Here is a 9680-nt window from a genome sequence, read left to right on the forward strand (position 1 = left end):
CATCTTCTATTTGAGATTGCATTCAGAGAATATATGTGAAGAGGTTACTTCTTGAGGAGTGTTATCTTTTCTGAAATAAAATTAATCCCTTTGAAACTGTTTTTCCAACCGCGTGTTCCCTCTTTGAAGTGGCAAGGAAGTTGCAATGGGTGAAGAAGACAAACAGGCTGAAATCACTGTATCTTCGATATTAAAACAGCATTGAATCCAACAAAACAAACTTCAAATTTGCATTGGCCGGGAATCGAACCCGGGCCTCCCGCGTGGCAGGCGAGAATTCTACCACTGAACCACCAATGCTAAGCTTCCCAAACCGGGAATCGAACCCGGGCCGCCTGGGTGAAAGCCAGGAATCCTGACCACTAGACCATTTGGGAGGGCCTCAAAAGATCATAGCAGTATTGATCAATATCCTAGTTTAGCCTAGCAAAAACCAATCTGGTCCGTGTTCTTGTGCGACAGAAAAGGTGCAGATGCTGGATAGAAATCGTCCGACTCCAATTTCGGTTGAAGGAACTTCATCGGATATTTCTCATTTTCACATTTGACAGCGATGAAATGCTCTTTTCGACTTGTTTCATATGCTACTAAGAGCACAGGTGGCAATGGTCGAGGCGCTTGGATTCACCATCAATTCCTATAAAATTATTGCAAAAAAAGTATTTGTGAGTTTTTCTTCTTACTTGATGTGGTTCACATAAAAAAGATCCTCCACAATTGCGACACAGCTATAGATTCGATTTGTGATCGTTCTCTTTTCATTGGGTTTACAAAAAATCTAAGAAGGTCTCGATCAAACAAAACCTACTATGGTATGTCGTCACATTCGATGTCGACATTTCCAGCATCGTTTGTCAAACAAAACATGGGGAATCTATAGTCGCTGGCACAATATTATTTTCGCTCTAAAAAAAGCTTGGAAATGCCTCGACCCGGGATTGAACCAGGGACCTTTAGATCTTCAGTCTAACGCTCTCCCAACTGAGCTATCGAGGCGCATCGGTGGCCAGTACGGGGCTCGAACCCGCGACATTTGCGTTATTAGCACAACGCTCTAACCAACTGAGCTAACCGGCCGCACGTGAAGCCATCTTCTATTTGAGATTGCATTCAGAGAATATATGTGAAGAGGTTACTTCTTGAGGAGTGTTATCTTTTCTGAAATAAAATTAATCCCTTTGAAACTGTTTTTCCAACCGCGTGTTTCCTCTTTGAAGTGGCAAGGAAGTTGCAATGGGTGAAGAAGACAAACAGTCTGAAATCACTGAATCTTCGATATTAAAACAGCATTGAATCCAACAAAACAAACTTCAAATTTGCATTGGCCGGGAATCGAACCCGGGCCTCCCGCGTGGCAGGCGAGAATTCTACCACTGAACCACCAATGCTAAGCTTCCCAAACCGGGAATCGAACCCGGGCCGCCTGGGTGAAAGCCAGGAATCCTGACCACTAGACCATTTGGGAGGGCCTCAAAAGATCATAGCAGTATTGATCAATATCCTAGTTTAGCCTAGCAAAAACCAATCTGGTCCGTGTTCTTGTGCGACAGAAAAGGTGCAGATGCTGGATAGAAACCATCCAACTCCAATTTCGGTTGAAGGAACTTCATCGGATATTTCTCATTTTCACATTTGACAGCGATGAAATGCTCTTTTCGACTTGTTTCATATGCTACTAAGAGCACAGGTGGCAATGGTCGAGGCGCTTGGATTCACCATCAATTCCTATAAAATTATTGCAAAAAAAGTATTTGTGAGTTTTTCTTCTTACTTGTTGTGGTTCACATAAAAAAGATCCTCCACAATTGCGACACAGCTATAGATTCGATTTGTAATCGTTCTCTTTTCATTGGGTATACAAAAAATCTAAGAAGGTCTCGATCAAACAAAACCTACTATGGTATGTCGTCACATTCGATGTCGACATTTCCAGCATCGTTTGTCAAACAAAACATGGGGAATCTATAGTCGCTGGCACAATATTATTTTCGCTCTAAAAAAAGCTTGGAAATGCCTCGACCCGGGATTGAACCAGGGACCTTTAGATCTTCAGTCTAACGCTCTCCCAACTGAGCTATCGAGGCGCATCGGTGGCCAGTACGGGGCTCGAACCCGCGACATTTGCGTTATTAGCACAACGCTCTAACCAACTGAGCAAACCGGCCGCACGTGAAGCCATCTTCTATTTGAGATTGCATTCAGAGAATATATGTAAAGAGGTTACTTCTTGAGGAGTGTTATCTTTTCTGAAATCAAATTAATCCCTTTGAAACTGTTTTTCCAACCGCGTGTTCCCTCTTTGAAGTGGCAAGGAAGTTGCAATGGGTGAAGAAGACAAACAGGCTGAAATCACTGTATCTTCGATATTAAAACAGCATTGAATCCAACAAAACAAACTTCAAATTTGCATTGGCCGGGAATCGAACCCGGGCCTCCCGCGTGGCAGGCGAGAATTCTACCACTGAACCACCAATGCTAAGCTTCCCAAACCGGGAATCGAACCCGGGCCGCCTGGGTGAAAGCCAGGAATCCTGACCACTAGACCATTTGGGAGGGCCTCAAAAGATCATAGCAGTATTGATCAATATCCTAGTTTAGCCTAGCAAAAACCAATCTGGTCCGTGTTCTTGTGCGACAGAAAAGGTGCAGATGCTGGATAGAAATCGTCCGACTCCAATTTCGGTTGAAGGAACTTCATCGGATATTTCTCATTTTCACATTTGACAGCGATGAAATGCTCTTTTCGACTTGTTTCATATGCTACTAAGAGCACAGGTGGCAATGGTCGAGGCGCTTGGATTCACCATCAATTCCTATAAAATTATTGCAAAAAAAGTATTTGTGAGTTTTTCTTCTTACTTGTTGTGGTTCACATAAAAAAGATCCTCCACAATTGCGACACAGCTATAGATTCGATTTGTAATCGTTCTCTTTTCATTGGGTATACAAAAAATCTAAGAAGGTCTCGATCAAACAAAACCTACTATGGTATGTCGTCACATTCGATGTCGACATTTCCAGCATCGTTTGTCAAACAAAACATGGGGAATCTATAGTCGCTGGCACAATATTATTTTCGCTCTAAAAAAAGCTTGGAAATGCCTCGACCCGGGATTGAACCAGGGACCTTTAGATCTTCAGTCTAACGCTCTCCCAACTGAGCTATCGAGGCGCATCGGTGGCCAGTACGGGGCTCGAACCCGCGACATTTGCGTTATTAGCACAACGCTCTAACCAACTGAGCTAACCGGCCGCACGTAAAGCCATCTTCTATTTGAGATTGCATTCAGAGAATATATGTGAAGAGGTTACTTCTTGAGGAGTGTTATCTTTTCTGAAATAAAATTAATCCCTTTGAAACTGTTTTTCCAACCGCGTGTTTCCTCTTTGAAGTGGCAAGGAAGTTGCAATGGGTGAAGAAGACAAACAGGCTGAAATCACTGTATCTTCGATATTAAAACAGCATTGAATCCAACAAAACAAACTTCAAATTTGCATTGGCGGGGAATCGAACCCGGGCCTCCCGCGTGGCAGGCGAGAATTCTACCACTGAACCACCAATGCTAAGCTTCCCAAACCGGGAATCGAACCCGGGCCGCCTGGGTGAAAGCCAGGAATCCTGACCACTAGACCATTTGGGAGGGCCTGACAAGATCATAGCAGTATTGATCAATATCCTAGTTTAGCCTAGCAAAAACCAATCTGGTCCGTGTTCTTGTGCGACAGAAAAGGTGCAGATGCTGGATAGAAATCGTCCGACTCCAATTTCGGTTGAAGGAACTTCATCGGATATTTCTCATTTTCACATTTGAAAGCGATGAAATGCTCTTTTCGACTTGTTTCATATGCTACTAAGAGCACAGGTGGCAATGGTCGAGGCGCTTGGATTCACCATCAATTCCTATAAAATTATTGCAAAAAAAGTATTTGTGAGTTTTTCTTCTTACTTGTTGTGGTTCACATAAAAAAGATCCTCCACAATTGCGACACAGCTATAGATTCGATTTGTAATCGTTCTCTTTTCATTGGGTATACAAAAAATCTAAGAAGGTCTCGATCAAACAAAACCTACTATGGTATGTCGTCACATTCGATGTCGACATTTCCAGCATCGTTTGTCAAACAAAACATGGGGAATCTATAGTCGCTGGCACAATATTATTTTCGCTCTAAAAAAAGCTTGGAAATGCCTCGACCCGGGATTGAACCAGGGACCTTTAGATCTTCAGTCTAACGCTCTCCCAACTGAGCTATCGAGGCGCATCGGTGGCCAGTACGGGGCTCGAACCCGCGACATTTGCGTTATTAGCACAACGCTCTAACCAACTGAGCTAACCGGCCGCACGTAAAGCCATCTTCTATTTGAGATTGCATTCAGAGAATATATGTGAAGAGGTTACTTCTTGAGGAGTGTTATCTTTTCTGAAATAAAATTAATCCCTTTGAAACTGTTTTTCCAACCGCGTGTTCCCTCTTTGAAGTGGCAAGGAAGTTGCAATGGGTGAAGAAGACAAACAGGCTGAAATCACTGTATCTTCGATATTAAAACAGCATTGAATCCAACAAAACAAACTTCAAATTTGCATTGGCCGGGAATCGAACCCGGGCCTCCCGCGTGGCAGGCGAGAATTCTACCACTGAACCACCAATGCTAAGCTTCCCAAACCGGGAATCGAACCCGGGCCGCCTGGGTGAAAGCCAGGAATCCTGACCACTAGACCATTTGGGAGGGCCTGACAAGATCATAGCAGTATTGATCAATATCCTAGTTTAGCCTAGCAAAAACCAATCTGGTCCGTGTTCTTGTGCGACAGAAAAGGTGCAGATGCTGGATAGAAATCGTCCGACTCAAATTTCGGTTGAAGGAACTTCATCGGATATTTCTCATTTTCACATTTGAAAGCGATGAAATGCTCTTTTCGACTTGTTTCATATGCTACTAAGAGCACAGGTGGCAATGGTCGAGGCGCTTGGATTCACCATCAATTCCTATAAAATTATTGCAAAAAAAGTATTTGTGAGTTTTTCTTCTTACTTGTTGTGGTTCACATAAAAAAGATCCTCCACAATTGCGACACAGCTATAGATTCGATTTGTAATCGTTCTCTTTTCATTGGGTATACAAAAAATCTAAGAAGGTCTCGATCAAACAAAACCTACTATGGTATGTCGTCACATTCGATGTCGACATTTCCTGCATCGTTTGTCAAACAAAACATGGGGAATCTATAGTCGCTGGCACAATATTATTTTCGCTCTAAAAAAAGCTTGGAAATGCCTCGACCCGGGATTGAACCAGGGACCTTTAGATCTTCAGTCTAACGCTCTCCCAACTGAGCTATCGAGGCGCATCGGTGGCCAGTACGGGGCTCGAACCCGCGACATTTGCGTTATTAGCACAACGCTCTAACCAACTGAGCTAACCGGCCGCACGTAAAGCCATCTTCTATTTGAGATTGCATTCAGAGAATATATGTGAAGAGGTTACTTCTTGAGGAGTGTTATCTTTTCTGAAATAAAATTAATCCCTTTGAAACTGTTTTTCCAACCGCGTGTTCCCTCTTTGAAGTGGCAAGGAAGTTGCAATGGGTGAAGAAGACAAACAGGCTGAAATCACTGTATCTTCGATATTAAAACAGCATTGAATCCAACAAAACAAACTTCAAATTTGCATTGGCCGGGAATCGAACCCGGGCCTCCCGCGTGGCAGGCGAGAATTCTACCACTGAACCACCAATGCTAAGCTTCCCAAACCGGGAATCGAACCCGGGCCGCCTGGGTGAAAGCCAGGAATCCTGACCACTAGACCATTTGGGAGGGCCTGATAAGATCATAGCAGTATTGATCAATATCCTAGTTTAGCCTAGCAAAAACCAATCTGGTCCGTGTTCTTGTGCGACAGAAAAGGTGCAGATGATGGATAGAAATCGTCCGACTCAAATTTCGGTTGAAGGAACTTCATCGGATATTTCTCATTTTCACATTTGAAAGCGATGAAATGCTCTTTTCGACTTGTTTCATATGCTACTAAGAGCACAGGTGGCAATGGTCGAGGCGCTTGGATTCACCATCAATTCCTATAAAATTATTGCAAAAAAAGTATTTGTGAGTTTTTCTTCTTACTTGTTGTGGTTCACATAAAAAAGATCCTCCACAATTGCGACACAGCTATAGATTCGATTTGTAATCGTTCTCTTTTCATTTGGTATACAAAAAATCTAAGAAGGTCTCGATCAAACAAAACCTACTATGGTATGTCGTCACATTCGATGTCGACATTTCCAGCATCGTTTGTCAAACAAAACATGGGGAATCTATAGTCGCTGGCACAATATTATTTTCGCTCCAAAAAAAGCTTGGAAATGCCTCGACCCGGGATTGAACCAGGGACCTTTAGATCTTCAGTCTAACGCTCTCCCAACTGAGCTATCGAGGCGCATCGGTGGCCAGTACGGGGCTCGAACCCGCGACATTTGCGTTATTAGCACAACGCTCTAACCAACTGAGCTAACCGGCCGCACGTAAAGCCATCTTCTATTTGAGATTGCATTCAGAGAATATATGTGAAGAGGTTACTTCTTGAGGAGTGTTATCTTTTCTGAAATAAAATTAATCCCTTTGAAACTGTTTTTCCAACCGCGTGTTCCCTCTTTGAAGTGGCAAGGAAGTTGCAATGGGTGAAGAAGACAAACAGGCTGAAATCACTGTATCTTCGATATTAAAACAGCATTGAATCCAACAAAACAAACTTCAAATTTGCATTGGCCGGGAATCGAACCCGGGCCTCCCGCGTGGCAGGCGAGAATTCTAACACTGAACCACCAATGCTAAGCTTCCCAAACCGGGAATCGAACCCGGGCCGCCTGGGTGAAAGCCAGGAATCCTGACCACTAGACCATTTGGGAGGGCCTGATAAGATCATAGCAGTATTGATCAATATCCTAGTTCAGCCTAGCAAAAACCAATCTGGTCCGTGTTCTTGTGCGACAGAAAAGGTGCAGATGCTGGATAGAAATCGTCCGACTCCAATTTCGGTTGAAGGAACTTCATCGGATATTTCTCATTTTCACATTTGAAAGCGATGAAATGCTCTTTTCGACTTGTTTCATATGCTACTAAGAGCACAGGTGGCAATGGTCGAGTCGCTTGGATTCACCATCAATTCCTATAAAATTATTGCAAAAAAAGTATTTGTGAGTTTTTCTTCTTACTTGTTGTGGTTCACATAAAATAGATCCTCCACAATTGCGACACAGCTATAGATTCGATTTGTAATCGTTCTCTTTTCATTGGGTATACAAAAAATCTAAGAAGGTCTCGATCAAACAAAACCTACTATGGTATGTCGTCACATTCGATGTCGACATTTCCAGCATCGTTTGTCAAACAAAACATGGGGAATCTATAGTCGCTGGCACAATATTATTTTCGCTCTAAAAAAAGCTTGGAAATGCCTCGACCCGGGATTGAACCAGGGACCTTTAGATCTTCAGTCTGTATTAGCACAACGCTCTAACCAACTGAGCTAACCGGCCGCACGTAAAGCCATCTTCTATTTGAGATTGCATTCAGAGAATATATGTGAAGAGGTTACTTCTTGAGGAGTGTTATCTTTTCTGAAATAAAATTAATCCCTTTGAAACTGTTTTACCAACCGCGTGTTCCCTCTTTGAAGTGGCAAGGAAGTTGCAATGGGTGAAGAAGACAAACAGGCTGAAATCACTGTATCTTCGATATTAAAACAGCATTGAATCCAACAAAACAAACTTCAAATTTGCATTGGCCGGGAATCGAACCCGGGCCTCCCGCGTGGCAGGCGAGAATTCTGCCACTGAACCACCAATGCTAAGCTTCCCAAACCGGGAATCGAACCCGGGCCGCCTGGGTGAAAGCCAGGAATCCTTACCACTAGACCATTTGGGAGGGCCTGATAAGATCATAGCAGTATTGATCAGTATCCTAGTTTAGCCTAGCAAAAACCAATCTGGTCCGTGTTCTTGTGCGACAGAAAAGGTGCAGATGCTGGATAGAAATCGTCCGACTCCAATTTCGGTTGAAGGAACTTCATCGGATATTTCTCATTTTCACATTTGAAAGCGATGAAATGCTCTTTTCGACTTGTTTCATATGCTACTAAGAGCACAGGTGGCAATGGTCGAGGCGCTTGGATTCACCATCAATTCCTATAAAATTATTGCAAAAAAAGTATTTGTGAGTTTTTCTTCTTACTTGTTGTGGTTCACATAAAATAGATCCTCCACAATTGCGACACAGCTATAGATTCGATTTGTAATCGTTCTCTTTTCATTGGGTATACAAAAAATCTAAGAAGGTCTCGATCAAACAAAACCTACTATGGTATGTCGTCACATTCGATGTCGACATTTCCAGCATCGTTTGTCAAACAAAACATGGGGAATCTATAGTCGCTGGCACAATATTATTTTCGCTCTAAAAAAAGCTTGGAAATGCCTCGACCCGGGATTGAACCAGGGACCTTTAGATCTTCAGTCTGTATTAGCACAACGCTCTAACCAACTGAGCTAACCGGCCGCACGTAAAGCCATCTTCTATTTGAGATTGCATTCAGAGAATATATGTGAAGAGGTTACTTCTTGAGGAGTGTTATCTTTTCTGAAATAAAATTAATCCCTTTGAAACTGTTTTACCAACCGCGTGTTCCCTCTTTGAAGTGGCAAGGAAGTTGCAATGGGTGAAGAAGACAAACAGGCTGAAATCACTGTATCTTCGATATTAAAACAGCATTGAATCCAACAAAACAAACTTCAAATTTGCATTGGTCGGGAATCGAACCCGGGCTTCCCGCGTGGCAGGCGAGAATTCTGCCACTGAACCACCAATGCTAAGCTTCCCAAACCGGGAATCGAACCCGGGCCGCCTGGGTGAAAGCCAGGAATCCTGACCACTAGACCATTTGGGAGGGCCTGATAAGATCATAGCAGTATTGATCAATATCCTAGTTTAGCCTAGCAAAAACCAATCTGGTCCGTGTTCTTGTGCGACAGAAAAGGTGCAGATGCTGGATAGAAATCGTCCGACTCCAATTTCGGTTGAAGGAACTTCATCGGATATTTCTCATTTTCACATTTGAAAGCGATGAAATGCTCTTTTCGACTTGTTTCATATGCTACTAAGAGCACAGGTGGCAATGGTCGAGGCGCTTGGATTCACCATCAATTCCTATAAAATTATTGCAAAAAAAGTATTTGTGAGTTTTTCTTCTTACTTGTTGTGGTTCACATAAAATAGATCCTCCACAATTGCGACACAGCTATAGATTCGATTTGTAATCGTTCTCTTTTCATTGCGTATACAAAAAATCTAAGAAGGTCTCGATCAAACAAAACCTACTATGGTATGTCGTCACATTCGATGTCGACATTTCCAGCATCGTTTGTCAAACAAAACATGGGGAATCTATAGTCGCTGGCACAATATTATTTTCGCTCTAAAAAAAGCTTGGAAATGCCTCGACCCGGGATTGAACCAGGGACCTTTAGATCTTCAGTCTGTATTAGCACAACGCTCTAACCAACTGAGCTAACCGGCCGCACGTAAAGCCATCTTCTATTTGAGATTGCATTCAGAGAATATATGTGAAGAGGTTACTTCTTGAGGAGTGTTATCTTTTCTGAAATCAAATTAATCCCTTTGAAACT

General features: G+C 42.8%; 30 non-coding genes across 30 annotated transcripts; all 30 read right to left on the minus strand.

Moving 5' to 3' along the window:
- Positions 1-229: 229 nt before the first annotated feature.
- Positions 230-300, minus strand: Trnag-gcc (transfer RNA glycine (anticodon GCC)). The gene has a single exon. It is a non-coding gene; the product is annotated as a tRNA-Gly (tRNA).
- A 5-nt stretch (positions 301-305) lies between these two features.
- On the minus strand, positions 306-377 carry Trnae-uuc (transfer RNA glutamic acid (anticodon UUC)). The gene has a single exon. It is a non-coding gene; the product is annotated as a tRNA-Glu (tRNA).
- Positions 378-923: 546 nt separating this feature from the next.
- Trnaf-gaa (transfer RNA phenylalanine (anticodon GAA)) lies at positions 924-996 on the minus strand. Its single transcript has one exon. It is a non-coding gene; the product is annotated as a tRNA-Phe (tRNA).
- Positions 997-1003: 7 nt separating this feature from the next.
- On the minus strand, positions 1004-1077 carry Trnai-aau (transfer RNA isoleucine (anticodon AAU)). Its single transcript has one exon. It is a non-coding gene; the product is annotated as a tRNA-Ile (tRNA).
- Positions 1078-1317: 240 nt separating this feature from the next.
- On the minus strand, positions 1318-1388 carry Trnag-gcc (transfer RNA glycine (anticodon GCC)). Its single transcript has one exon. It is a non-coding gene; the product is annotated as a tRNA-Gly (tRNA).
- A 5-nt stretch (positions 1389-1393) lies between these two features.
- Trnae-uuc (transfer RNA glutamic acid (anticodon UUC)) lies at positions 1394-1465 on the minus strand. The gene has a single exon. It is a non-coding gene; the product is annotated as a tRNA-Glu (tRNA).
- Positions 1466-2011: 546 nt separating this feature from the next.
- On the minus strand, positions 2012-2084 carry Trnaf-gaa (transfer RNA phenylalanine (anticodon GAA)). Its single transcript has one exon. It is a non-coding gene; the product is annotated as a tRNA-Phe (tRNA).
- A 7-nt stretch (positions 2085-2091) lies between these two features.
- On the minus strand, positions 2092-2165 carry Trnai-aau (transfer RNA isoleucine (anticodon AAU)). Its single transcript has one exon. It is a non-coding gene; the product is annotated as a tRNA-Ile (tRNA).
- Positions 2166-2405: 240 nt separating this feature from the next.
- Positions 2406-2476, minus strand: Trnag-gcc (transfer RNA glycine (anticodon GCC)). Its single transcript has one exon. It is a non-coding gene; the product is annotated as a tRNA-Gly (tRNA).
- A 5-nt stretch (positions 2477-2481) lies between these two features.
- Trnae-uuc (transfer RNA glutamic acid (anticodon UUC)) lies at positions 2482-2553 on the minus strand. The gene has a single exon. It is a non-coding gene; the product is annotated as a tRNA-Glu (tRNA).
- Positions 2554-3099: 546 nt separating this feature from the next.
- Trnaf-gaa (transfer RNA phenylalanine (anticodon GAA)) lies at positions 3100-3172 on the minus strand. Its single transcript has one exon. It is a non-coding gene; the product is annotated as a tRNA-Phe (tRNA).
- Positions 3173-3179: 7 nt separating this feature from the next.
- On the minus strand, positions 3180-3253 carry Trnai-aau (transfer RNA isoleucine (anticodon AAU)). Its single transcript has one exon. It is a non-coding gene; the product is annotated as a tRNA-Ile (tRNA).
- A 240-nt stretch (positions 3254-3493) lies between these two features.
- On the minus strand, positions 3494-3564 carry Trnag-gcc (transfer RNA glycine (anticodon GCC)). Its single transcript has one exon. It is a non-coding gene; the product is annotated as a tRNA-Gly (tRNA).
- Positions 3565-3569: 5 nt separating this feature from the next.
- Trnae-uuc (transfer RNA glutamic acid (anticodon UUC)) lies at positions 3570-3641 on the minus strand. Its single transcript has one exon. It is a non-coding gene; the product is annotated as a tRNA-Glu (tRNA).
- Positions 3642-4187: 546 nt separating this feature from the next.
- On the minus strand, positions 4188-4260 carry Trnaf-gaa (transfer RNA phenylalanine (anticodon GAA)). Its single transcript has one exon. It is a non-coding gene; the product is annotated as a tRNA-Phe (tRNA).
- A 7-nt stretch (positions 4261-4267) lies between these two features.
- Positions 4268-4341, minus strand: Trnai-aau (transfer RNA isoleucine (anticodon AAU)). Its single transcript has one exon. It is a non-coding gene; the product is annotated as a tRNA-Ile (tRNA).
- A 240-nt stretch (positions 4342-4581) lies between these two features.
- Positions 4582-4652, minus strand: Trnag-gcc (transfer RNA glycine (anticodon GCC)). The gene has a single exon. It is a non-coding gene; the product is annotated as a tRNA-Gly (tRNA).
- Positions 4653-4657: 5 nt separating this feature from the next.
- Trnae-uuc (transfer RNA glutamic acid (anticodon UUC)) lies at positions 4658-4729 on the minus strand. Its single transcript has one exon. It is a non-coding gene; the product is annotated as a tRNA-Glu (tRNA).
- Positions 4730-5275: 546 nt separating this feature from the next.
- Trnaf-gaa (transfer RNA phenylalanine (anticodon GAA)) lies at positions 5276-5348 on the minus strand. Its single transcript has one exon. It is a non-coding gene; the product is annotated as a tRNA-Phe (tRNA).
- A 7-nt stretch (positions 5349-5355) lies between these two features.
- On the minus strand, positions 5356-5429 carry Trnai-aau (transfer RNA isoleucine (anticodon AAU)). Its single transcript has one exon. It is a non-coding gene; the product is annotated as a tRNA-Ile (tRNA).
- Positions 5430-5669: 240 nt separating this feature from the next.
- Positions 5670-5740, minus strand: Trnag-gcc (transfer RNA glycine (anticodon GCC)). Its single transcript has one exon. It is a non-coding gene; the product is annotated as a tRNA-Gly (tRNA).
- A 5-nt stretch (positions 5741-5745) lies between these two features.
- Trnae-uuc (transfer RNA glutamic acid (anticodon UUC)) lies at positions 5746-5817 on the minus strand. The gene has a single exon. It is a non-coding gene; the product is annotated as a tRNA-Glu (tRNA).
- A 546-nt stretch (positions 5818-6363) lies between these two features.
- Positions 6364-6436, minus strand: Trnaf-gaa (transfer RNA phenylalanine (anticodon GAA)). Its single transcript has one exon. It is a non-coding gene; the product is annotated as a tRNA-Phe (tRNA).
- Positions 6437-6443: 7 nt separating this feature from the next.
- Trnai-aau (transfer RNA isoleucine (anticodon AAU)) lies at positions 6444-6517 on the minus strand. The gene has a single exon. It is a non-coding gene; the product is annotated as a tRNA-Ile (tRNA).
- A 240-nt stretch (positions 6518-6757) lies between these two features.
- Positions 6758-6828, minus strand: Trnag-gcc (transfer RNA glycine (anticodon GCC)). Its single transcript has one exon. It is a non-coding gene; the product is annotated as a tRNA-Gly (tRNA).
- Positions 6829-6833: 5 nt separating this feature from the next.
- Positions 6834-6905, minus strand: Trnae-uuc (transfer RNA glutamic acid (anticodon UUC)). Its single transcript has one exon. It is a non-coding gene; the product is annotated as a tRNA-Glu (tRNA).
- An 870-nt stretch (positions 6906-7775) lies between these two features.
- Trnag-gcc (transfer RNA glycine (anticodon GCC)) lies at positions 7776-7846 on the minus strand. The gene has a single exon. It is a non-coding gene; the product is annotated as a tRNA-Gly (tRNA).
- Positions 7847-7851: 5 nt separating this feature from the next.
- Positions 7852-7923, minus strand: Trnae-uuc (transfer RNA glutamic acid (anticodon UUC)). Its single transcript has one exon. It is a non-coding gene; the product is annotated as a tRNA-Glu (tRNA).
- Positions 7924-8793: 870 nt separating this feature from the next.
- Positions 8794-8864, minus strand: Trnag-gcc (transfer RNA glycine (anticodon GCC)). Its single transcript has one exon. It is a non-coding gene; the product is annotated as a tRNA-Gly (tRNA).
- Positions 8865-8869: 5 nt separating this feature from the next.
- Trnae-uuc (transfer RNA glutamic acid (anticodon UUC)) lies at positions 8870-8941 on the minus strand. The gene has a single exon. It is a non-coding gene; the product is annotated as a tRNA-Glu (tRNA).
- Between the last annotated feature and the right edge of the window lie 739 nt (positions 8942-9680).

The sequence above is a fragment of the Ascidia mentula genome, chromosome 4, assembly GCF_947561715.1.
Source record: "Ascidia mentula chromosome 4, kaAscMent1.1, whole genome shotgun sequence".
NCBI lineage: Eukaryota > Metazoa > Chordata > Ascidiacea > Phlebobranchia > Ascidiidae > Ascidia > Ascidia mentula.